The sequence below is a fragment of the Geotrypetes seraphini genome, chromosome 5 (genome assembly GCF_902459505.1).
Source record: "Geotrypetes seraphini chromosome 5, aGeoSer1.1, whole genome shotgun sequence".
Taxonomy (NCBI): Eukaryota; Metazoa; Chordata; class Amphibia; order Gymnophiona; family Dermophiidae; genus Geotrypetes; species Geotrypetes seraphini.
Genome location: NC_047088.1, coordinates 186,083,508 through 186,110,479, shown reverse-complemented (window position 1 = coordinate 186,110,479; position 26,972 = coordinate 186,083,508).

Below are 26,972 nucleotides of genomic sequence, written 5' to 3'. Positions count from 1 at the left end.
AATTTAGTGATCAAAATGTGTCCGTTTTAAGAATTTATATCTGCTGTCTATATTTGTCTACTTTTCTATTGTTGTTACTGAGGTGACATTGCATATTTTAAAGTCATCTGCCTTGACATCTTTGACAACCCCTCGAATATAAATAATAATTAACATTTTCTCTGCATACAGTGTGCTTTGTGTTTTTTTAAAATTTTGTGGTTACCATCCTCATCCGCACAAGCCTCGAACACTTATGATTATAAAGTGTTTGAGGCTTGTGCGGATGAGGATGGAGCTTGCAGGAATTGGGCAGGGACAGGAAAAGAACTCACCGGGATGGGGATGGGAAGGGAAAATGAGTTCCCGCAGGGACAGGGAAAAATTTATCCCTATGTCATTCTCTAGTACATATGTATTTAGTAACTTTTATTCACAATAATTAGTTTTGTTTAATTATTTTATATGACATATACCCAAATTTTAAGTATGATAGAAGGCAAATCATCTTCAGACTAAGAAGATATGATTTTCAGAAACTTCTTACAAAGTTCCTCATGAAAGGGTGGACTATATCAGGAAAACCCATTCACACAACTAAAAGGAGCATTCTGAAACTGACAATATGTCTTCAGAACTAAATTCTTATCAGCCATGAAATTTACGAGTTATTTCACATTTCTCTTGACACTTTTCGATTACATGATATGAAACAAAATGAAAAGTGTCAAGAAAAGTGTGGAATAACTCGTAAGTTTCATGGCTCCACATCATTCTCTTCTTGGTTGGACTGAGAACTTTTCAACGGCCCCTCATATAGCCAAAAGAACATCTTGCAAGAAATGGAAAAGAGAGAAATACTGCTTCAATTTGTAGTGTTAATTGCAAGGGTATCTCCATGTCCTGATGTAGAATCATCGACAACAGCCAATGGTGGGATTCCTTAGGTGCTTGAGAAAAGCTCTTAAAAGATAAGTACTGGATATTGTTTTGTCAGAAGTTTAATGGAATTTTTAAAAATAAAGATTTTTAATATGAGCTTTCATGAACCACATTGCGCATAATACATGTGGGTTGATGATGACAGTCTGAATATTGTCAGTACCTGGATAAGTAGCACCATCTAACCAAATAGCCAAGTATCAAGTTACTCACTGATCTGGATATAAAGTGACAAGCATTTTTTAAAAATTCACTAACAAACATAGACTGAATTTTAGGGGGATAGAGCTCCTGAAAATTCTTACAGACAGCTTTAACAGCATTTGTCTAGTGCAGGGTCAGAGCGAGGGCAAGGCAAGGGCATTCTGCCTAATTATACCGCTAGTGATGCTGTTCAGTTTAATTTAGAACATAAAAAAAGGTTGTATGAAATATTGCTATTGCACTTATTTGCTATTTTACTTGATTATATTGAATTTATATCAGGTGGATTTACTATTTATATTTGTTTTATGTTTTTGTGGTACCTCATCTTGAGTGTCTGACAAGAAAGCCTGTAATAAAATAAAATTGGTTTGGATAGCTTCTCATTGCTGTAGAGAGAATTGCAAATAAATACATTGCTTTTCCAGGCAGTTTTCTCTTCTAACATGCAGGCGCAACAGATTTGATGGCATTCTTGATAAATATTAGTAGTGTTTTACAGTAGCTATTTGAATGTTGAGAGCTTTCCCATCGATATTGATTGAACTGGGGCATGCAATTCATTTTGAAAGGATTGAAATGAGGCTGTGTCATGATTAAAATGTGTCAAAACATTTTTTATTTCATGGTGTTACTTCAAATAGACATCACAGTCTGAGCTGCTTATGGCCTGGGCTAGGAGAGGATGATTTTAAAAGCTATTTATTAGAAAAAATTGTTCTGCACTTTCAGCCTTCCTCAGAACAGATAGAAATTATTTGTTGGGTACACAGTACCTGTACTTTTGGCTGAGTTAAAAAAAAGAAACCTTTCTGGAGATGTGTTTATATCAGTAAAGGAAAGCTTGTACCTGATATTCTCAAAAGTGTAATCACTATTTTATCACATCTTGCCTGCCCACGTTAAAAGCAAGTGCAAAATGCAAGATATACAGTACTTTTACTAAGGTGGGCCAAGTGATTTGATTCCTTTGGGTTCCTTAGCATTTAGCTAGGATTACCATATTTGTGAAGACAAAAAAGAGGACACAAGGCCCACCCATACTTCACCCGCAGCCCCGCCCACACTCCACCCATTTCCTTGGTCCCCCTTTCCATCCTCTGTACCCTTTTAATGCCTCTCTCTCTCTCTCTCTCTCTCCTTTCCTCCAACCTCCCTCCCCCACAGGTGCTTCACTCTCTCTCCTTCCAACACTCCTCTTCTGTAGGTGCACCTTCCAACCCCCAACCCCTCCCCTGTGGGTACCCCTCTCTCTCTCCTTCCAACCTTCTCTCATGCTATTTCTGTCTCTCCCCTCCCATCCAGTACTATCCTACTCCATGTTCTTTTCTCTAGAACTCTTTCCTTTCCATAATGCAGGGGTGTCCAATGTCGGTCCTCGAGGGCCGCAATCCAGTCGGGTTTTCAGGATTTCCCCAATGAATATGCATGAGATCTATTTGCATGCACTGCTTTCAATGCATATTCATTGGGGAAATCCTGAAAACCCGACTGGATTGCGGCCCTCGAGGACCGACATTGGACACCCCTGCCATAATGCTTCTCCAGTCCTTCCTCCTTCTTCCTCCCCCTATCTCCCTCCTCTTCCATCCCTTCATGCTGTTTCTCCAGACCCCTCCTTCCTCTGACCTCCAATGCTGCTTCCCCTTATGACTTCTCTAGCTCCTGATCCACAACCTACCTCCCCTACAAGCCAGCCGCTGTAATTAAATTTTCAGGCAGCCAGCAGCAGCAACGAGAAGAGCCTGCTGCATCTGGACTGCCCCGGAAGTCACCTCTCTGCAGTGACTTCCTATTCCCATGTAGGCAGGACCTGCAGAGAGGCAGCTTCTAGGGCAGACTGGCAGCAGCAATCTCTGCTCACTGCTTCTGCTGACTGCCCAAAGATTAAATTACAGCAGCCGAGCCTGGAGAGGAGTAAGGTGGGGGAGTCAGGAGAGCTGGCTAAACCCAGAAAGACTCTTCCATTTTATTTTTTTTTAAACATTCAGGCAGCCAGACAGTCCTACATAAATAAGACATGTTTGGGTTTTCCTAGATATCTGGTAACCCTACATTTAGCGCATACTCGGGGCCATATTCTCTATATGATGCCTAAAAAATCAGAGCCAAAAAAACAGCGTATAGGCACAATTTATGGAATCACAAGTAGCACCTGTGTACGTGACTAACATTTAGGCGCAACCATTTACGCCAATGAAAACCAGGCCTAAATACCTGTTCCTAAGTTTTGCATGGATCGGGCATATTCCATACAGTTCACCTAACTTGTAGGAATGCCCACAACCTGCACATGCTCCTCCCCTGGCCATGCTCCATTTTGAAATAGTGCACTAGAATTTATGTGCACCACTTTATAGAATATGCTTAGAAAGTTGTATGGATAAATTCTAATTAGTGCCAATTATTACTTGGCAATTGCCAATTGGCTTGATAAACAATTAAGCTGGGCACGTAAATCAGCAATGTGCACAGATTTGCATGCACAACTTTGGTTATTTTATACAAAATTATGCCTTAAATTCATTAGTTCACCTTAGTAAAAGGAGCCCTTAATGCATGTACCTGCCCATGCAAATTTTCAAAGGGAAGCAATTCCCATTATTCACTTTGCAGTGTAGTGTGTGAATTAAAAATGCCAAGGTGCAATGTCAATAATATAATCTATTTAAAATTGTCCCCCTAAGGTTTGTTCCCATTGTATGTCTATGGGAGCAATGCTTAGAAAATAGGACTCTAGTCTCTTCTCTGTACCTGCTCTATATTGGATTCATGGGTTTTTCATAAAAGACTTGTTCTCGCCATCCTGGTTCATTTGTGTGGACTTCCCACTACTTCTCCGGCCCTAAAGAACATAATCCATCATCAGCTTTTATTTCTGCATGCCTAAATTTCATGATTATTTAGGAGTATGTAGCATGCAGAAATACAGTACAATTTGATAATGAATTATGCTATTTAGAGCAGAGGCCAGCTTACAATCTTGTCTGAACAGGGCTTATGTTTTTTCAGAGTACAAAAAGCTTCAGGTTCATTTTTCTTAACATAGGAGGTGACAGTTTTTATTTATTTTTGCAAGCTAATTTATTGAATCCTGAATTTAGATGAATTAAGAAGATCCAGCCTAATTTTATATCAAGAGTCCAAAAAAGTACCTATTTTAGGCTCATTTTATAAAGGTAATAATGGTGGTTATTCTAGAAGCTCTATTCATGTTTTGGACATCTGAAAAATGGCATTTAGATGTCCATATTGCATGGATATCCGAATCCTGATTTTCAAAAACAGAGTATTGATGTCTAAAACTTCAGGACATTCATATGTTAAGGGATATGGTCTAAGTCAGGGGTGTCCAACCTGCGGCCCGAGGGCCCCATGCGGCCCCATGAAGTATTTTGTGCGGCCCCGGTCGAGGGAAATGCAGTGTTTTCCTCTGCTGCCCTTGGGTGGTTACCGTCTTGCCAGCTCCCTCCTCTGTCTTGCTGCAGCGTTTTCGTGTTTGTGCGGCCCCAGAAAAATTTTTTCCGGCCAACGTGGCCCAGGGAAGCCAAAAGGTTGGACACCTCTGGTCTAAGTGGTGCCAAAATATTCATTTAATTTTAGTATTTATACACTGCTTGTAGCCTAAGCAGTTTACTTATTTTTCAGTTCAAATATTTTATTAGTTTTATAATATAAATAAACAAAATATACAGATATTAACTAGGACATGAAACAATCCAGCTGTACAGACGATGAATGGTATACAAAAAAAGAGTAATGAGTATGAGACAATACAACCAGATATCTTATGTCAAACAAATATGGCAAGGCCAGTACATATATATTCAGTAAAAGATATGCACGCTACGTATGAAAGAGAATTCCCAACAAGCATCACCGAATAGTTAAAATTAAACTAAGGAGAAGAAGTTCAGTATATAAGTTTTACAATACACTCTGAAATACCAAATGTCAATGGTGTAAAGCACAATAAGATTGAACAGGGCTCCATATTCTCAGAGATTAGCTAACAGAATGATGATTTTCCAAAATTACGCTTTCAAATTTGGTAATTGTACACACTGTATTCCACCATACAATGAATTCCACTTTGGATAAGTCCTTCCAACAATTCAAAATGTTTTTTATGGCCAGAAACAGCAAAATGTTGAGCAAACGAGCATTGGGTTCAGAGAAGGAATGTGTAAAACCCGGTTGTCCAAGAACAATAATTTTGAGATGTAAAGGTTCGTGTACATTTAATATGAAAGAAATGGTATTCCAAATCATATCCCAATATACCGTAAGGTGTGAGCACTGATATAAGGGTTACCATACATCTGGGAAAACCCAGACATGTCCTTTTTTTAGCAGTTTGTCGGGGTTTGGAAAGCCCCACCGACCTTCAATCATATCTGGAGGGCCTCTGAGCATGCAAAGATGACATCACACATATCCGCATATGCTCCAGACCCTCCAGACATGGCCAGAGCTTATTGGAGAAGACAACTCAGCGATCTCTTTTTCAGCACTTATACCTGTTTTGACTTGGTCTAAGTCAAAATGTATAAGTGCCGACTAGGCAACCTGTCAAATGTTTGGTTATACCTACTGGATGCCTAGGTCTAGGTCAGCCCACCTCCCGCCCTTTCCCCTCCTCTAAAAATGCCTCTTTTCGCTCTATGCATTTAGAGGCAGGAGAAAGGCCTAAGCTGATTTTAGATACGTCTAAAACCAGCTTTGATTATGGGTACTTGGATGATCAGGCTTTTTGATCGTCCAAGTACCCATTTAGGCCACTTTGTAGACTTTTTTTTCATTATTATTATGAGCCCCCTAATGTCTTATTAAAGAAATGACAATTTTGCATGAGGTAAAACTCTTTATAGTTTATAAATCATTTCTTTTAGCTAAATCTTAATAATAATATTGTAATTTATAGCTAAAGAGACATATGATCAAGAAACTGTTTTATTTTACTTTTGTGATTATGATAAACATACTGAGGGCCTCAAAATAGTAATTGGCGAACCACATGTGGACCCCGGGCTGTGATTTTGAGACCACTGTTTTAAAGGATATTTAAGTTTTATTAAGTCTAAGGAATTTTAAAACTCTCCACAGTGTTTGGCATAATGAATGTCTCAATGTTTCCAGCTTGCATTCCTTATTAATCATGTATTGATTTAAGCAATTTAGAATTTGACTTACATTTTTTTAAAAATTGAAAATATAAGTCAACATAATTAAGGCATTAGTAAATTGCTTTTCATTCACAGAATAATAATATTGGCAAGAAAAACAGCTGCAGAGTTATCATAGTTTAGAGGGAATGATCTGTTTGAGAAAGAGTTTCCCTTAATAACCCTTTATTCACTGTAGGAGTAATTTTATTTTCAAAAAGCTTTTTTAGTCATTGCCCCTTGTATAGTTAGGGTTCCTTTTACTAAGCTGCGGTAACGTTTTTAGCGCGTACTGCAGATTAGTGTGCGCTAACCCCCCAAGCTATGCGGAAAAATTAACACCAGTTCATTCGAAGCGTTAGCGTCTAGCACGTGCTAAAATCGCTAGTGTAGCTTAGTAAAAGGAGCCTTAGATTGTGAGCCTGCCAGGACAGATAGGGAAAAATATCTGATTACTATTCTGTATTCTGCTTAGAAACTGTTTGATAGTGTGGAATATTAATCCTATAAATAAACTTGTAAAGTCTATTTTACTTGCAAAAATGAGCCTTTAAAAAAATGTGCAACTCCATGCACACATAAAAAGGGAATGAAGGAAAGGTTACATTTTTACACCCTATTGGAGCAGTTCTAAATCCTATGTTAGGTGCTATCAACTTGTGTTTGAGTCCTAGTGACTTGATGAATTAGAAATCTAAAAAGAAATTGTTTTTGTGCTAGTCCAGTAAGGTCCTCCAGCGTCATCCTCATTATTGTTTTCAACATGTTCAGCTCTATGGTGCAGGTCACCCTCTTCACCTGCTTCCTTTGATCTTCTCGGATATGATGTCCTTCTCCAGTGATTTCTCTCTTCTGACAGTGTGCCAAAATAGGACAGCTGTAACTTCATCATTTGGGCTTCGAGTGACATAGCCAGTTTGATCTCTTCCAGAATTGATTTGTTAGTTCTTTTGGTGGTCCAAGGCATGCATAAAATTATTCGTCAGCACTAAAGCTCAAATGAGTCAATCTTCTTTCTGTTTAGTTTCCATAGTGTCTAGCTTTTGCAACCATAATTGACCACTGAGAAAATGATGCGTGGACAATCTGATCTTTATTTGGAGTGTTATTTCCTTACCTCTGAATACTTTGTTAAGAGCCTTCATTGAAAAGTGGCCAAGTACTATTCTGCAGAGTATTTCTTTCCTGCTAATTGCTTCTTTGTTTATGAACGAGCTCAGGAGATTGAAATCTTTTACAACTTCTATCACTTTCAAGCTCAAAATCATGATTTTCAATGGACATGATCTTCATCTTGTTTATGTTCAGTTCCAATCCTATGTTATGACTTTCAGCTTTGAGTTTTCTCAGTATAAATAGCTGCTGCTGAGCATTGTAGTATCTGCATAGCACATGTTGTTTATATTTTGGCCACCAGCTTTGAATCTGACATTCCCTTATACCAAATTTGCTTTTCTGAAGATGGCTTTACTGTAAAGGTTGAACAGGTAAGGTGACAAGATGCGTCCTTATATGATGCCACGTTTTATTGGAAACCAATCAGTGTTGCCATATTCAGTTCTCACTGTAGCTTCTTGATTTTTATAGAGGCTCTTTATCAGCTGAGTTATGTGTTTGGGTATTCCCATTTGTGCTAGATATATCCATAGTTTATTGTGATCCACACAGGCAAAAGCTTTGCTGTAATTGATGATGCAAAAGTATAGGGGCTTTTGGTATTCTTTGCTCTTCTCCAATATCCATCTAACATTGACATTAATGTTTCTTGTTCCTTGACCTTTTCTGAAATTTTGAACTTTGAGTAGTTCTTGCTCAATGTATGATTGTAGCCTTCATTGTATTATTTTCAGCAATATTTTGATTTTTATGTAGAATTAATGCACTCGTTTTGTAGTTGTTACAGTCCTTGGTATCATCTTGCTTCAGTATAGATATGAACAGTGATCTTCTCCAATTAGTTGGCCATGTTTTTTCCTTCCAAATCTGTTGACATAACATAACATAGCTTTTCTATATCGCAAAACCACAGTCGAGTGAAGGCCATGATAGCCCTTTCTCATCCTTTGATTAATTCTATTAGAAAACCATTGATACTAGGTGACTTGTTTTTCGATAAAGCTTTAATTGCAACTATGATTTCTTCTTTTAAAATATCTAGTTCTTGTGATGAGATGCCAATTAATTGTTTTACAAGCTCATTTTCATAAAGTGGCCTTTAATAAGGAACAATTTTTGATTCACCAAATTGCCACATTGGAGGAGAAAGTTAAAGGGGTCACGTTTAGCTTTACATAAATTGCATTTGGAAACTTTAGCATCTCAGCTAGAAAAAGTACAACAATCACATTTTGAATTTGGCAATAAACCTAGCCATTTACTGGCACACAAACTGAAGAAGTAGGCAGTGCCTAATTTTATCCCCTCTGTTTATGGCTCTGATGGTACTCTACACCACTCTTCTAGTGCAATTCAGGAGGCCTATACCCGTTTTTACACTGATCTTTACACTCCGTATCAAAAACCAGCAGTGGAGGATACTAATACTTTTTTGGGTATTGTGGCCCTACTTTCCTTGCATATGCTGGATGGGGAAGACCTTTCCTGCAAAAACTAGAAGATAGAAAGTGAGGTCATAGGAACACTCCTCAATTTCAGAATACCCTCACTTATAAGGGTTAAGTTGTCAAGATATTGCTTAGTTGATTGGTGTCAGAAAGTATTTCTTCAATTTGAAAACTGACAAAAACTCATGATATATTGAAGAAAAATTATTTATTACTTGCCCCAACAGTAATGTGCCCAACAGGACCTGTTTCGCCCGCAAGGGCTTTTTCAAGGGTTTATAACATGGAGCACTCTTATTTTTGGTGTCCTCATGTTCCGGGGCATTATGGGGGGGATAGTAGTCCCTGATTTTGTCTCTTATCATAAAGTCGCTTAACTGCGAGTTCTTGCAGAGTGGTTGATGCACTCTTCAAAATTATGGGTTCAGTTGGAGCAGAGATGGGTCTCATCAACACCCTTGTGGGCAATACCATGGCTGTTTGAACACTTCCTAAACTCCTTCGCCAGAAGGGTCCCTTGCAAGCATAGTGCTCCTTTAGTTTTTTCCTGATAGAAAGTACTTTCAGCAAACTTCACTGTGATATATACCAGATTTCTCCCTTTTTACTGTGGAGTAGATGGGGTTATAGGCCCTGGGTCAGCTCTGGGAAGAGGAGTTGGTGGTTCCTTTCTCATTCCTACAGAAAGAGTTTGACGGACTGGGGAGGGCTTTGATGGCTGGGATGGTTAAGATGGGCTGGAGTGAGCTTTGATGGAGACTCCAGTAGTTGGAACCTAAGCACACTACCAGGCAGGGCTCTGGATTTCTGGCCCAGAAATATCTAAGAAATAGGACCATTTAAACTAAATAATTAATTTATGGAGCATGTTGAGCAAGGGTCATTGACGCCATTTGTGAAAGCTTCAGGTTTGAAAATAATTATACATGCAAAATGACACCAGCACAAGGTTTTAAAAATTATAACCAAGATTTATTGAATTATTGTTTCTATTTTTCCATTATTAGATCAAAAGAACAGCATCATTGCTTACCGACTGCGCTAATGGGAGATCGTTAGAGGTGCCAAAATACTGGCCTTCTCCTAACGGTCTCGTTTTTCTAGCTCCAGAGTTTCTATTATATACTGTTGGCTTTTCGGTGACATCATCATCATAATAGCCAATAACAATTTTATGGGTGGTCTTAAAGTTTTGACAAAGGAAAATAAATCCCTCCATGTTTCCATGTTTAAAAGTTATACAGTTTTAAAAAATTACTTTTGATTTCTGAATTAACATTATAACATTATTCAAAAGAATTCTACAATTATTAACAGGATGCTGAGAAATTCTCAACCTCTCGCTAAATTGACAGTAACTTTAATCTGGAAGAGGACAGCTGACAGCTTCATGTTACACACAGTGATAAGTATGGGCTTCCAATGCCCCCCCTTCCTATGCTGGAGACTGAAGCAACAGTCTCTGACTCTAATTACTCCCAGATGTTGCCTCAGGATTTTCCTTAGTGTTTCTTCAGGTTTAAAATATATAAAATATTTGAAATTAAGTACACACCACTCTTTCATATATCTCTCATATATCAATCATTCCTTCGTTCATTTGGGGCCCCTTGCACACATTCATACTTAATGCATTTTATCTCTTAGTTTAGGACACGTGATCTTCCTAGCCAGTCTTGTGGTATTACTTAACACCACGCTGCTGGGAGCGGGAAAAACTCAGAGAGGACAAAGAAGACAGAAAACTATTCACTGGCACAAGATGGTGTCCAAACAGAGAACCCAAAATGGATTCTATGTAATCATGTAATCATGATTTCCACCATGATTTGGCTCAACAGCAAAGTACATAAACAGATATTATTATGCTTTCCCTTATATTAATCCTTAGTGTGTTTTTCTCTGGCCTTAGCTACATTATTATTCAAATTTTTATTCACCTGTTTTTCCGTACGCTTCTATTTGGGCGTGGTCCTTAACTGACACAGAATTGTCTCTAACTAGAATTACCCAGAATCATATGAAAAATTGGCGCTTTTGTAGAAAAACGTCCACAAAAATACTGCACTATCATGCTCCGATATCCATTCCATTATCGTGCCATAAACAGCACCCCCTGCTGGCCACGAGCCACTACTCAATGTATGGTTGGGCAGATGGACCATTCGGGTCTTTATCTGCCATAATTTACTATGTTATGTTACTAAGTTCCTGATACCAATTCCTTTCAATATACAAAACTGCAAACTTTTCTGTCATGTGAGGCGCAAGATGAACTTAGCCTGGTTGAGACTAGACTAGAGCAGGTTCTCTGTGGAGGGGGAATAAGGGAACTGTATAAACTTGGCCCTTATAACTTTTAATGACACTATTATCTATTATATCCAGAGGATATCCAAGGCAATAGGATAAAACTTTTTCCTACCTACTTAAAGTGTCCATAGCAAGCAATTTGACAGAAAATGGCCATAAAATGCTGTTACATTGGTATTATATCCTCGTACTTTGTATCATTTGGGGAATGGGGACTGTTGGTGGGCTTGTAGTGGGCAAGGGAATGTATATCATGTATGGCTGACCTGTCCAAAACTGCAAAACTATTGATTGACTATTTTTTTCTATGGTTTCCCAGGTCACTGGAGCCCATTGCCCGGTTAAAGCTGAGCATTGTTTGCTACATGTCAGGCTCCCCAGGGGTCCGGCCTGCTACCTATAACCTGGCCTTCTGCATCTTTGTAGCAGTGAAATTAGTACTGGTACGAGAGTGGGGAATAAATCAACACTTCCTTCTTTGAGGATTGTTTATCATAAACTGGATTGTATGTTTCATGACTAAGTTAATTGCTTTGAAAACTGGTTGGTTGACCTCTTTCTATAAATTTGAAATCCATTCATTTCTTGGAAGGAAAGCTTGCAGCAGGAATCTTTATAATTGGATTGGGGCACTTACCAGTTTGTATAACAGGGGATCCCTTGATTTGCCAATGAGGCATCTATAGTTCTTTTACTCAAATCTGGTAAGGCTGCTGATCTCCCAGGTTCTTATCGGCCTATTTCTCTACTTAATGTGGACCTCAAGCTTTTTTTCTCGTATCTTAGTAAATAGATTGCTCCCCTATATTCCTCTGTTAATCCATAAAGATCAAGTTGGTTTTGTCCCAGGATGGCAATCGGTGTTAAATGTGCGCAAGATTTTACTTGCTTTAGCTCACGCTCAGCAAGCGGTGGTTCCAACTTATTTGTGAGCTTGGATGCGGCTAAAGCATTTGACAACGTCTCTTAGACTTATATGTATCAAATGTTGGATTATATTGGAGTTTCTGGATTTTATTGTCACGCCCTTTCTTCCCTGTACGCTAATCCCATGGCTTCCTTATTAGTTTCCCTCTGAGAAATTTCCTATTCGCTGAGGAACCCGTCAGGGATGCCCGCTATCTCCTGTACTATTTATTCATACATTTGAACCACTCTTATGTACTCTGCAAAATTTTGTAGAGGTACAGGGTTACATGTAGCTGATCATGGAACTTAAAATATTGGCATTCGCAGAAGATCTATTGCTCATATTAATGAACCCAACACGTTCTCTCCCGGTGGCTTTGGATTTAATATCGGAATATGGGTTCTACTCGGGTCTGGTTATTAATCTTGATAAATCAATGGCTATGCCTTCCCATTCTTTTCTTCGTCATCAGTGGAAGGGCACGTTTCCAGTACAATGGGCTGACACTTATTTTAAATATTTGGGAGTTTTGATTCCATCAGATCGTTCCACTCTATATGCCATCAATATAGAACCTCTGTTTCACTCTTTGTCTGCAAAGCTACATATGTGGCATACTTTTCCTCTTTCTATTATGGGTAGAATTGCATTACTCAATACGATTGTGATTCCCTCTTGGATATATGTTTTCCAAACTCTTCCTTTATATTTTTTAACTCGAGACGAGACCAAGTATATCCGTTCTCTTCAATACTTCCTTTGGAGGGGTCGCTGGGCACGATTATCTTACCATCAGATGGCGTGCTCACTTTCTAAGGGGGGCCTCGGACTACTTAATCTTCGTTATTTAACTATTAGTTGTGGCATGCGCCACATCAATGTTTATTTCAGGGGAACGTCTGATTTTTATAATACCTCCTTAGAACTTACTTGTTTCTTGGGAGATCATTTCAGTGCATATCTACATTCCATTTCTCAGCCCTCTCCCTCTCATCCTGGACTAAAGTTGTTTGGTATGCCTTTGAGACGGGTTTGAGCATGGATATGTAAATTCCATGGATTTAGTATCTGCGAGTCCCCCTTCTTGCTTATTTGTTCTATCAGACATTTTGGCCCTGATTCTGTATAGGACGCCCGGGAGAGGTGTCCTATTCAGAATCGGGCCTACACTAAACCCCGATTCTGTAACCGGCGTCCATGGTACAGATGTTGGTTAGAGAATCGGGTTAGATTAGACACGGCCCGCTACACTTATCGCGGCAAGGGATCTCTCTGCCGCTATAAGTATAGTGGGCCGTGGCTGCCTGTCCGATTGCCGGCAGGAGGGTGCCCAAACCCTCCTGCCGGAAGATGCCCCCCCGACACTACCGATCGCCCCCCCGACACTACCGATCGCTGGCAGGAGGGTGCCCAAACCCTCCTGCCGCCCCCCCCCCCGACACTACCGATCACCGGCAGGAGAGTGGCCAATCCCTCCTGCCGGAAGACGCACCCCCTCCGCACCCCCCCCCCCCCGCGCTAACAGCCCCCAAACCTCCCCCCCACCAAACTAATCTTTTCCTGTTGGCCAGACGGGTCTTGCCTGTCCAGCCGGCAGGCTCGCCTCGTCGAAATGAGGCGGGCCCACCCCTTCCTGGCACATCCCTCCGAAGCCTAAGGCCTGATTGGCCCAGGCTCTAGAAGCCTGGACCAATCAGACCTTAGGCATAGTAGGTCCGCCCATCCCCACTAAGTCTAAGGCCTGATTGGCCCAGGCGCCTAGAGGGAGATGCGTAGGGCCCAGGCGCCTCTACTAGGGAGATGCGTAGGGCCGCCTAGGTTCACCTAAAGCCCGCCTAAGGCCCTTAGGCGAGCTTAGGCGTCTTGCGGGCCTCCCTAGGCTCTCGAAGGCGCCTTCAATATAGGCGGCCCTCCTGGGGAGCATTTTTTTAAAAAACGTGCATCCCGATTGGCTGATTAGACAGCTGTAGGACGCCTACAGCTGCCTAAAATCGGGACGCACTTTGTAGAATCAGGGCCTTTATGCCTGGAATGGGGGCTCGCGGTTCACCCATTGGGAAACTAAGGGGTTGATATATTTGTTTCATCGGGATGGAACCATTAAATCCTTTGCCCAGTTATGCAGAGATTATGATTTGACTGATAGGGATTGGTTTGCATATCTACAGATCCACCATTATGTGAATTCTCTTAAGCCAGGGGTGTCCAATGTCGGTCCTTGAGGGCCACAATCCAGTCGGGTTTTCAGGATTTCCCCAATGAATATGCATTGAAAGCAGTGCATGCAAATAGATCTCATGCATATTCATTGGGGAAATCCTGAAAACCCGACTGGACTGCGGCCCTTGAGAACCGACATTGGACACCCCTGCCTTAAGCGATCCAATTTGGGCACTGCCAGACGCGAAATATTGTCTGCGGCCTATACGTTAGACACCCAAATGTTGGTGCCTCTTAAATTTCATCACCGTTACTTGAAAGATGAGACTTCATTGCCTGATTATGCTAAATATCAGATCGCCTGGGCACAGGATCTTAAAGTTATACTGCCTGATGATACTATTTCAACTGCTGTAATTCGATTGCCTTCTTTAAGGAAATATATATACTTTTTTGAAATGCAATATAAATTGCTGTTTCGATTATTTGTTTCAGCTAAGTGGGCGCATTGAGCCAAGCCACGCCCTTCCGCCTGCTGTGCAACATGTGGACACCTGGAAGCTACCCTCGGCCATATGTTTTGGTCTTGCCCGGCTGTTCAGATTTTTTGGTCTAGTTTATTTACTTTCATTGGACATATTTGGAAGATGACAGTACGTCCCTCACCAGAACTATTTTTTGGGGCCTTACCCTCTCATCACCCTAGACAATCTGGTGTTAGGGCCTTCCTGCGATGGTCAATTTTGTCTGCTCTCAAATGCATTTTGTTGCTCTGGTTGGAGCCAACAGTTCCCACGCTTTCCTTGTGGAGGACTCAGATGATTACCTTGCTAGCTTGGGAACGTCGGAGTGTTTCAGACCTTTCCTCAGTTCGTGGTCTCCATTTCACAGCTAGCTGGGAACCTTTTTGGAATACTATGACACCTGAGGCCAGAAGTCGTATTTTGAACTATTGAACATTTGCTTAAATTATGTGCCTTTATATTAGTGCCAGTTTCTATGGGACCCCGGATAGGTGGTGTGTGTGGGAGTTTATACTTTAAAACGGTTGAGCTCTTGTTTTGTTGTAAGGAATATTGGATCTGTTTGTTTATTTGCTCAATAAAAAATTATTTAAACATAACAGGGGATCCTTCCTCTTTGTATGGAGTTTTGGGGATTATTATGTTGGTTGTTAGGGGTGGGGGAAATGCTGGACCATTAGGGAGAGTGCAGGAGGGAACAAAGAAGAGAGAGGGAGATGTCAGGCTGCAAAGGTAGGGAAGAAAAGAAGTATGAGCAAATGCTGGGCTATAAGGGTGGAGGAAGGAAGACACTGAGAATGGTAGAACCCTGAGGGGAGGAGAGGGTGGCAAGGAAACATGAGAGATATTACAGAGGGTAGATTGAAGATGAAAGGTAATTGAGGGTTGAGGAGGGAATGAGATGGGGAATGGGAGAAAAGATGGAAATTTGATAGGTAGCTGAAAAGTGAAAAGAGGAGAAGGGTAAGAAAGAGGCAGACAAAAACTAGTAATGAATGAACAATATGTCAGAGGCAGGTGGAATGAGGGAATAACCAGGAGAGAGAAGAAAAGATAAATGGATAGCAATCGCTTGAAGGAGAATTAGCAGATAATAGGAAAATAGAAATGAGAAGCTGGAACCAACATGGTGGAAAAATAAAACATCCAAACAACAAAGGTAGATGAAAACCATTTTATTTTAAATGTTTTAAATGAAATGTGGATAATTAGCAAAAATATTGTTTACATTTTGACAGAATTTTCTAATTCCCCCTCCCCTTTTACAAAGCTGCGTTAGCAGCTGTTGCAGTGGTAATCATTCCGACGTCCATAGGGAATTAATGTACGTTGCACTGTTTGCCACTCGGCACTCGCTAGTACAACTTTGAACAAGAATCCCTTTATGTGCAGAATTTTGAATTTTTTTGCATAGAATTCTGCCAGGAGTAAAATAACAGAGAACACTGAAGGGGGCCAGCACATCCTTAAAATTGGCCTATCTTTTATAAGCCACCATTATTTCTTGTGTAAAATCTGTACAATCTTATACCACATATGGTTATAAAATAAAGTGCATATTGGTTTGTTTGTTGGTTTTTTTTATCATTACTCCTTCTATTCAAATCCTTAGATGTCAGCAATGATTTTCTCTCAAATGACTCTCCTCTTCTTAAACCTTCTTTAATATGTCTCTGGATATATTCTTTATTTAAACCCAGGTGTCATCATGTGTGATTGTAATTCATGTTCCTCTTTCATAGAGCAAATACATTTGACCCTGAAAAATTGACTAAATGGTAAATTATTTTTCAAGGACTGACTGTGGCAACTCTTATAATGTAGTATTTTATTTACATCAGTCACCTTTCTACATTTATAGGGTTGTGTTGAATTTACCATCCCCGTAAATTATCATAATATCTAGGAATGGTATTCTGTATCCATCATAGTTTATTTGAAACCTGAGGATATGGTCGCTCTCATTCTACCACTTATGAAAAGAGATGAGTCAACATTCACTCCAAATAACTAAAACACCCTCTATATATCGATGCCACATAATAATAATATGCTCTTGGAATGCAGGGTTTTTTAAACATTTCTTCTCAAATTCAGCTATGTAAAGATTTGTTATAGATGGGGCCATAGCGGCATCCATAGTTTTACTCTTAATTTGTTTATACCATACAATATTGTTTCTTATACCTCGCAATTGTCTGCTAGGAATCATTGCAGCTTACATAAGATTAACAAGGTTTAAAGCAGGAACATGGAGGGGCATTTTTGGAAAAAAAAAAAAAGTCCAACTTGGACATTTCTAGCTGAACGTCCTAAGTTGGAGGTACAAAAATAGCCATTTTAGAAAGGCAAACTGCTGGATATCCATATATAATAAATTTTAAAAAAAAACCATCTACTTAGATGTCTTGGCCACCGGGACATCTAGGCCGCCAGAACGTCTAGCTTTATACTCCATTTTCTATCAGAAATATATCCAGATTGAAACGTCCATTTGGACGTGGATAGGGTCAGCTTAGTAAGGGACTGGCCACATAAATATCCAAACAGAGCAATGGGACACCTTAGAGGGCACTGCTGTGAACTTCACATAAAGGATGCTAGCTGTATATCTCACTATAACCCCCTTATAATTTAGGATGAGGCCCGTCCCCCCAAAAAAATTACTATACCCTCCTGTGTACCATCCCAATAGCACTTATGGCTGCAGGTAGCAATTTAATAGTGTTTGTATGGGCTCACACATTCTACCATAAATATAGTGGTTAGAGTGGCTTCTGGGCCTGGGTCCTCCTCTCTATGGTTCATTAGCCCATCCACTAGGCTACTTAAGACACCTGTGTGCAGGTCTGCTAGGCTTCCCCATATCAGATGCTGCTGTTTTAGAGTCAGTTATGTACCTTTTTGTTCTCATTTTTGTGTGGTGGAAGGGGGGGTTAGTGAGCACTGGTGGAGTGTGGAGATGTCTTACCATGATGCATGCAGTAGTCATCTGGTCAGTTTGAGCACCTTTGTGGCACTTAGATCCTTCTAAAACAGGTCTAGTTCCAAACGTATAAGTTCTGTCCGGGTTGCCTTGCAAAATGTTTATTGCAAGACGTTCATATCTAATCTGCCCTTGAGACCGCCCAAAGCCTAACCAAAGCACGCTTCCACCATGCCCATCTTGTGCTCTGGACGTACAGAAGTTGGAACACCTCACTAGATGTACAGAAAGGCGGATTTGATTATCAGCACTTGGACATCCTAGAGATTAGGATGCCCAAGTGCTGATTAAGGATGCTTTTTGGATGTCTATGGTTTTTTTATTATGACCCTGATAGTATGAAACTTAAGTCCTGAACTATAGTGAGGATAGATGCATTTTTAGTGCCATCCTAAACTGAAGGTAGGAAGGGATCTGGCATAAATAGGCTGGGAGGCAGTTCCAAGTTTTGCCCTCAAAATAAAAAATAGCTGTAGTTGATCCTTACAGCAATGCTAGCTAGTTCTGTCGGGAATTCGGTGGGGATTCTCAGATATCTCTCTATTTTGATCATAGTATTTCTAATATCTCTACTGCTTCTAACTGAGGGATATTTTTATATAGTGATTCAATATCCATTATTACTTGTAGAATATCCACACTCACATTCACATATTCAAGCTTTTGAATAACAAGATGAATTACTTATGAAAACTAATATTAACTCTTAAAGAGTCCTATCACGAAGATAATACACCTACCCGAGGTGGTGTAAGAGACTTATGAATTTTAGGCAAAATATAAATGGGAATGGAACTTAAAAAAAAATTCAATTCCTTATCCGTAAGGAATCCACCAAGTTTAGCTGTTTCTAACAAAGATGCAATTTGTTCTGAATATCTAATGTTGGATCTTTTTTTAAGCTTTTCATAAAAGGTGGTATCACTCATTTGCTACATAATCTGTTTTATTCATCATCACTACCGTACCCCTCTTGTCTACCTACCTAATGACTACTCATATATCAAAACCATTCTTGAGAGATTTCAAAATCAATCGTTCATGTCTAGATATATTAAAAATATATTTCTTATCTTGACCTTCCATTTTCGCAAGGTCTTTTAGTACCAATGTTTCATACGCAGTTATCAAGGGGTTTGTAGTACCAGGGGATTCCAAACACTCTTGTTCCTTAGTTCCTTGTTCCTCAGTCTTATGTATGTTTTTATCTAACTTGTAGGCACGAGGTTTACACCAGTTGAAACCTGGTGTAAATTCCCACACCTAATTTAGGCACAGATCTGGCATACTCTGTAATTCTGCATGATCCGCCCAAACCTCACTCATGGTCACACCCCTTTTTTGGATTCACAGATAATTTTGGATTCACAGATAAAGAATTTATGTGTGCATCTTTATAGAATAGTGTGTAACAAGAAGTGCATGTAAATTCTAATTATTGCCAATTAATGTCAATAATTATTAGCACACAATTATTGACACTCAATTATGGAAGCCCTCTATTTTGGTAGAGGGCTGATAAAATTTGGGAGCATTCCATAAGCTGGGAGTGGTTGGGGGGATGGGGGAGAATTGGTCAGTGAAGGAGAGGCTATGAGTTATAAGATATAAGTAAATTTAGGGTGGGAGATGTGGACAGAAAGGAGGTAGTATACATTGAGGAGGGTTTGGTAAGATGAAAAACAAAGGTAAAGGGTTAAGGGAGAAACATGGAAGTTTGGGTGACAGATAAGGATTGGGTAGATGGTGTGGAGAATGAAGAACGGGAAGAGGATTGGTGAAGGGGAGAAAGGGGGTGGGGGAAAAGAAAGAATGTTGTAGGTTTCTGGTCAAGAAAGGAATTTTATTTGAGGTTTTAGGTGGTGAGGGCAGTGGGAGGCTGAGGAAAGAAAGCAGTCCTACCCTGCCCTCTCTTAATGGGTGGAGGTTAACAGGCAAGGCAGGATAGTGAGCGGTCACCACGTGCAGAAAAAAGAGGGTTTGAGGGCAAGGAAAGTCATAAAATTATGGAGGAAGATTTGGGCCTCCTTTTACGAAACTGCAATAGCAGTTTCTAGCGCAGGAAGCCGTGCTAAATGGCCTGCGCTGCTCCTGACGCTCATTGAGTTCCTATGAGCGTCGGGAGCAGCGCGGGCCATTCAGTGCTGCTCCCCGTGCTCGAAACTGCTATTGCAGTTTTGTAAAAGAGGAGGTTGGAGTTCAGTGTGTTTAAGTGGGGGAGTCGTGTGTGATACTATCATGAGTCAGAATATGGCCTTGCAGTACTGCAGGACATGCATATGGGTGAAAAGTGTTAAAATTGTGTGGGTCAAATACAGCAGCTAGTGCAGTACCACCTAGCTGTGAAGGAAGTGAAATGGCATTATAATGTGACAGTGTTATGCTAATGTTACTGTTATAAAGTATATATTTTGTTGCAATACAACTATGACCAATGTTTTACCACTGCTGATATTTATTTTTTTAGAATTTATATACCACTTATAATCTAAGTGCTGTATATTCAGGTACTCGTATTTTTCCCTGTCTGTCCCAGCAGGCTCACTCTATCTGATGCAAGAGTGTCAAACTCAATCACATAAGGGGCCGAAATCTAAAACATAGGCTAAATCGCGGCCAAATTTTTTATTAAGATACTTAGGAGTCCTTTTATTAAGGTACGCTAACCGATTTAGCGCGCGCTAAATGTGCACCTTAATAAAAGGATCCCTTAGTCTTAGTAGAAGTATAGGGTTACAACCTCTCCAACCCCGGCTCTGTGATGTAAACAAAATAAATAAAAAAGACTTTTCCTCTCTCTTTTAGGTCCTAGTTCATGCTTGCTGTCTTAACACCAGCTCTGGCAGGATATACATTTCAAATCTGACATACTGTAAACACAATACAGCAAATAAAATTATTTTTTCTACCTTTTGTTGTCTGTCTGTCTGTTAACTTGCTCACCAGGGACTGTTGCACAATTGATGTTTTCTTCTTTCTCCATGCTCACCATCCATCTTCCATCTCTGTACCTTCCCTTCTACTGCCATATCCAACATTTCTTTCCCATTGTCTCTCTTTCTCTCCCTGCTTTGTACCCTGGGCCAAGCCTCTCTATTCTCCTCCATGCAGCATCTCTTCCTTCCTCCCCTCCATTATCATGTGCAGCATTTCTTTCTCCCCATGCATCGCTCCCTGCCTTCTACCCTATGTCCAACATTTCTCTCTCTTTTCCATGCATGTGTCTCTCCTCTCAACCAAATGCAAGATTTCTCCCTCACCCCTTTCTACTTCTTTGTTGCATCTCTCCATCTCCTCTACCCCATGTGCAATAATTTTTCCTTTCTCCTCTCTCCCCCAAAGTGCAGTAGCTTTCCATCCCTCCCATCCCCCTGTGCAGCAGCCTTCCAGCCCTCCTATCCCCCTGTGCAGCAGTTCCTGATTGACGAATCCCCCCTCCCCATCAGACATCAACTTTCGGGCTTCCTACAACAGCAGCAGTAACATGAACAGCCTAACTGCCAATGCACCCTCTTCCCGCATCATCAGTAACGTGGCAGAGGAAAGGCCCCAGCAGGGCAGGCCAGGAGAAGCCTGTTCAGAGTGCTAACTCTACCTGTCAGGCACCACCATTGTTGCTGCTGCCGTTGGATGTATGGACGAACAGCCCCTGCTGGCACTGCGTCTCTGGAGGTACAGCTGCAGGGGGTGCTTTTCCTGAGCCTGGAGCCTCCATTTCCCCATCCCTTTCACCCTCGCCCTCTTGCATGCTTCTCCTCGCTGTCTCATGGCTGGTCTTTTCCTGTTTCTGACCCGGTAGCTGTGGTTGCTTCCCTCCGTCGCCACTGAGCAAAGAGAGCAAGCAGGAGAGTATTTTCTCAAGGGCCAACGCGAGCCAAATTAGGGAATTCACTCATGGGCCATATTTAATTACCCCGCAGGCCAAATTTGGCCCGCGGGCCAGAGTTTGAAATGTCTGATCTGATGTATCAAGTTTCAAGTTTCTTTATTTTTTATATACCGTTTATCAAACAGGTGTCTAAACAGTGTACAATAAAATGAGATTAAAAATAAAATGACAAATGGGGGATTAAGTGACTTGTCCAGGATCACAAGGAGCAGTGTGGGATCTGAACCCACAACCTGAGTATTGAGGCTGTGGCTCTAACCACTGCACCACACACTCCCCATATGGATATGGATTGCAGTTAGATTTTTGTTTTGGGGATTAAATGATTTAAACAAGAGCAAATGGAATTGTCAGTGCCAATGCTAATTGTATGCATATATTTGGTGTACACCCAAATTTGTACACTCAGTTTTCATATGTACAATCTGGGATAAATGATGTAAGAACATCCTCCTAGGAACAACTTCAAGAGCTACAGCACAGGATGAGCTATGAGCTATGAGCACTTATGCAGTAAGAACAACACTTTATAGCAATTTAGTAAAAAGGCCCCAAAATATCTTCCCCTATATTTGCTAATAATTTATATAAAGGGCCTGATATAAAGGGGCAGATAAGATAAATGGTCTGACTGTGGTACAGGTTCAATAGTTAGACCAAAAGGGTATAGGCAGAAAAATTTTTGTTTGTTGATTGGATTTTTTTTTTTTTTCAGGGGGAGGGTGTCGGGGGTTGATAAATTTTCACACTTTTGTACTTCTTTGTGATGTTTCATGGTAATTCACATTGATAACTCCCCCCTAAAATTTGATATTTTACTGTTATCCCCAGTTTTTAGTAATTAGGTCTCACTTAATAAAACGGGACTCATACTAAACAGCACAAGTAGATGGTAAAATAACATGCCAGAGGTAGCCCATTTTGCTAATCATCCACCTTTAGGCAGTTGGCTCCCATGTATTGGTGGAAGCAGTCTTACCCTATTTCTTTTTACCCTTTATCTTCATTTGTTCATTCATCTCTAGCATATGATCAGTGGCATAATGAGGGAGTGTGGCGCCCGGGGAAGTGACACCTGGCATTGCTGTGCCATGCATCCCCAATCCTCTCTGCCCTGCCTGCAACCCCCCACCCCCACCCTGTATAAATCTTAAAATGTTCACTGGCGCAAGGAGCAACCTTTACCTGCCGCTCATGCTGGTCTCAGCCCCTTCTGATGTCACATCCTGGTTTCGCAACCAGGAAGTGATATCAGAAGGAAGTTGAGGCCAGCACGAGCAGCAAGTGGAAGATGCTGGTCATTCCAACAAACTTTTAAAGAGGTATGCTGGGGGGGGGGGTTAGGCGGAGAGAAGGAGAGGCACCGGCACCTCCACCCCCCATAAAGATGGAGTCTGGGGTGATCCGCACCCTTACTACGCCACTGCATATGATTCTTGGTTCCCTTCACTTTTTTGTGGTTTGGTTTAGATTTTAATTAATGTTTATGATTTTTGTCATACTGTTGTATTTAGTTAAAATACAATAAATAAAAAAATGCAATGTAATGTAACATAAACATTCTCAAGTCAGAAATAAAGAAACCTTGCTTGATCAAAAACAATGAACCGTATACCGGTACTGATGTTTAAATGCAGTTACAAGGTATCATGAGCTCTGAAAGCTATTTTGGTTTGTATACAAAGTAAAGCTACCCACATGTGTTAATTTATTGTTTTGATTTTCTAGAACCACTCTACTTGCACTGGAATAAATCTATATTTGGAATAAATCTATATTTGGTAACACAGTGCCGTTTGTGGATAATATTAAACATCGATTCATCCCATATACCCTTTTCTACTGTGTAGGCAGGTAGAAAACATGTGAAACTTGTCACTTGGTTTCTGCCTGAACACTTCTATGGGTTTGGTTTTTTAATGTATTTGCATCTTCTGTATGTCTCCTTAAATGCTGAACTCTTATCTACCCAGATGGTGAGTGCTCCCACATTAATGACATCAGAGGTTCACTTGATCATTCCAGTGGTTTCTTTTCATGTGTTTGCTTACACTGTTGATTTTTGGTTGGTTTGTGAACTTTATAGACTAACAGATGTGAAATTCACTTTTGGCATAGGTAGGGAATGGGACATCCAAGGTAGGAAGGACATGCACAATTTCCTGAAGGTATGGGATTTTAACTTCCTACCCCCCCCCCCCCTTTTACTAATCTGTGAAGCTGTCACACGGCAAATGTTCCAATTCCTTCAGGCGTCGTCGGAACATCTATCACGCCTGCCCATGCTGTCAGGCCAAGTAAAAGGAGATTTTAATTTGGCTTTCAGAACCTCCCTCCCAAACCTCAATGGTCATTTGGTTCATTTAAAAGCATGCACACTGAAAATGCATTTATTTGTCATATGACTATTTATCCAAAACTGAATGTACATCCCTACTAACTTGTAGTACCTCAGTACTGTAGATTAATGATTCTTGTGGTATATTTCATTGAATTGCTGCAGTCAAGAACGTCATGAGTTTCCAGCTGTAGCAATACAAATCTAGTAGGCCCCACATCATCCACAATATCTCAATGGTGGTTGTCAAATGTTTTAAATAACTTCTCTAGCCTCTGACTTCTTTAAAAAAAAAAAAGAGTACCCTGTTCTAGAGTTACTAGACGTCCGGATTTCCCCGAACATGTCCTCTTTTTTGAGGACATGTCCGGGAGTCTGGATGGCTTTTCAGAACCCAGCACTTTGTCTGGGATATATTTGTTTGGGTTTTGAAAAGCTTCCTCAAAATTGCATAGGGTGGGAGGGCATTCATACATGCGCGGATGTCACGCGATAACATCATGTACATACGCACATGTGCATGACATCATCATGTCACATCTGCGTATGCGCAGATGCCCTCCTGCCCAACGAAAGCAGACAGAGGTGGGGGGGTGCTGGGGAAGGGCTAGTGTAGGACTGGGGGCGGGACTCGGATATAATGGGGTGGGGATGGGTGGAAGTAGGTGGACCTAGGGCAGGTTTAGGGGTCCGGATTTTACTAAAGTCAAATATGGTAATCCTACCCTGGTCCAATGTCCCATCACCAAGTCTTTAAAAAAAATGCAGGATTCTCTCAGACTCACCCAATCCATATTTCTTTTTAAATGTACCAATCCTCATTGTCCCACCCTACCTCCTGAAACCCAATCCATTTACAAAATAATGGCACCCTTGGGCTCACCCTTCACTCCTGCCACCATTGGCACCTACCCAGATATTCCTGTTGTTTATACTGATGATATATAGGTCCTTGCTACTATAGATCCCTCTGACTCTTTTCAAATAAGCTCAATCAATCACATAGATTGATTTATTTGTTCAGTTTTCTATACCATTCTCCCAGGGGAGCTCTGAATTGTTTACATGAACTAATTCAGGTATTCAAGCATTTTCTCCTGTCTGTCCCGGTGTGCTCACAATCTATCTAATATACTTGGGGCATTGAGGGACCAATCATGGCTTGCTGAGAATAATCTACTCCTTAACCCTGATAAATTCTGGGCATTTTCTTTTTTTATCAACCATACTCCTGAATACTGTCCTTGTTCGGCTGGTAAAATCCACAAAGATCTTAGGTGTACTTATTGACAGCTCTTTAACATTTACTTCTTAAATCATAGAAATATGATGGCACATAAAGGCCAAATGGCCCATCCAGTCTACCCATCTACAATATCCACTATCCCTCCTCTCCCTAAGAAATCCCATGTGCCTGTCCTACGCTTTCTTGAATTCAGATAGTCTTTGTCTCCACCACCTCTACTAGAATACTATTCCATGCATCTACCACCCTTTCTGTAAAAAAGTATTTCCTTAGATTGCTCCTGAGTCTATCACCTTTAACTTCATCCTATGCCCTCTCATTTCAGAGTTTCCTTTCATATTAAAGAGATTTGCCCCATGTGCTTTTATGCCACGTAGGTATTTAAACATATCTATAATATTTCGCCTTTCCAGCCTTTCCTCCAAAGTATAGATAAGTCTGTCCCCATATGCCTTATGATGAAGATCACCAACCATTTTAGTAGCCTTCCTCTGGACCTACCCTATCCTGTTTATATCTTTTTGAAGGTGTGGTCTCCATAATTGTATACAATATTGCAAATGAGGGGTATCAATACCTCATTTTCTCTATTGGCAATAAAACAAGCTGCAAACTATGCCAACACATCTCACATGACATCACAGTCACTCTTATGGAAAAAAGCATTCAACATAAGGGGATCCTTCACATGTTTATCTCCTAATGTGGTATATATCATTCAATATAAAAAGTGTAAAGGAGGTTGCTATATTGGTGAAACAAGTTAGATGCTAAAAACTAGGATCAATTTGCACAGATATCATAAACTACATTATGTTAGTCCAATAAAAAAAGGTATTTTTTTCCTTTATGGTTTTGTTTTGCCAATACATATGGGGAATTTAGGAGACAACTGAAAACATATCTGTTCTTAAAGTACATAGGAAACTGATTCACACAATCTCTCTCACAATACCTGATCTCTAGAACTGTTTATCAATAAATATTAACTATGTCAATTCTACTCAATTTATAACATTTATAATCATTGTAAACCGCATAGAACTTCACGGTCCTGCGGTATATAAACCGTTATTATTATTATATATTACCTTGATGAGTGGACTAACACATTTCACTCAAATTAAAAATTGCAATGCCAATCAGGATGGTACCTCTGTTGGACAACACTGGAAAAACTAAAAAGGGCAGAAGCTCCCCAAACATCCATGAGCATGATGTTAGTTCTGTATCAAGTTTAGGTCATTGTCCATTTTCTGTAGCAGTAGAGGTGGTATCTCTCCCTTTCATGGATGTCAAGTTTTTCACAAAAGGTTCTAGCTCATTCACTGTATCCAATAGCATAGATCATGAAACAGGCAATGACAATCCAGGGCTTCTCATCATTTTCTCTGTATTGGCCTATTCTGTGCACCCTCTCTATGATCAACCGTGTAGGTAATGCTTGTAGGCCCAAGGCATCTGACAACCATTGCTCCAATCTGCTCTGCAAGTCCCAATCTTTGACTGAATTTGGTATGTCTAGGAAGTGTAAATTATTGTGATATACTGTTTTATTTATCTTCTGTATGGTCAAGCAATGTTTTATTTGCTGTTTCCAGAGTGAGGATGCGCTTCTCAGAGTCATCTACCCTTTTCTTATGATGTGTCAATCTCTCCTGTACTTTTTGCAGGTGATGTCCAAGCCTTCCTTTGTTTTTTTCTATTGTGGTATATACAGTATTTTTTGCCAGTTCTACTGCCATAACATTG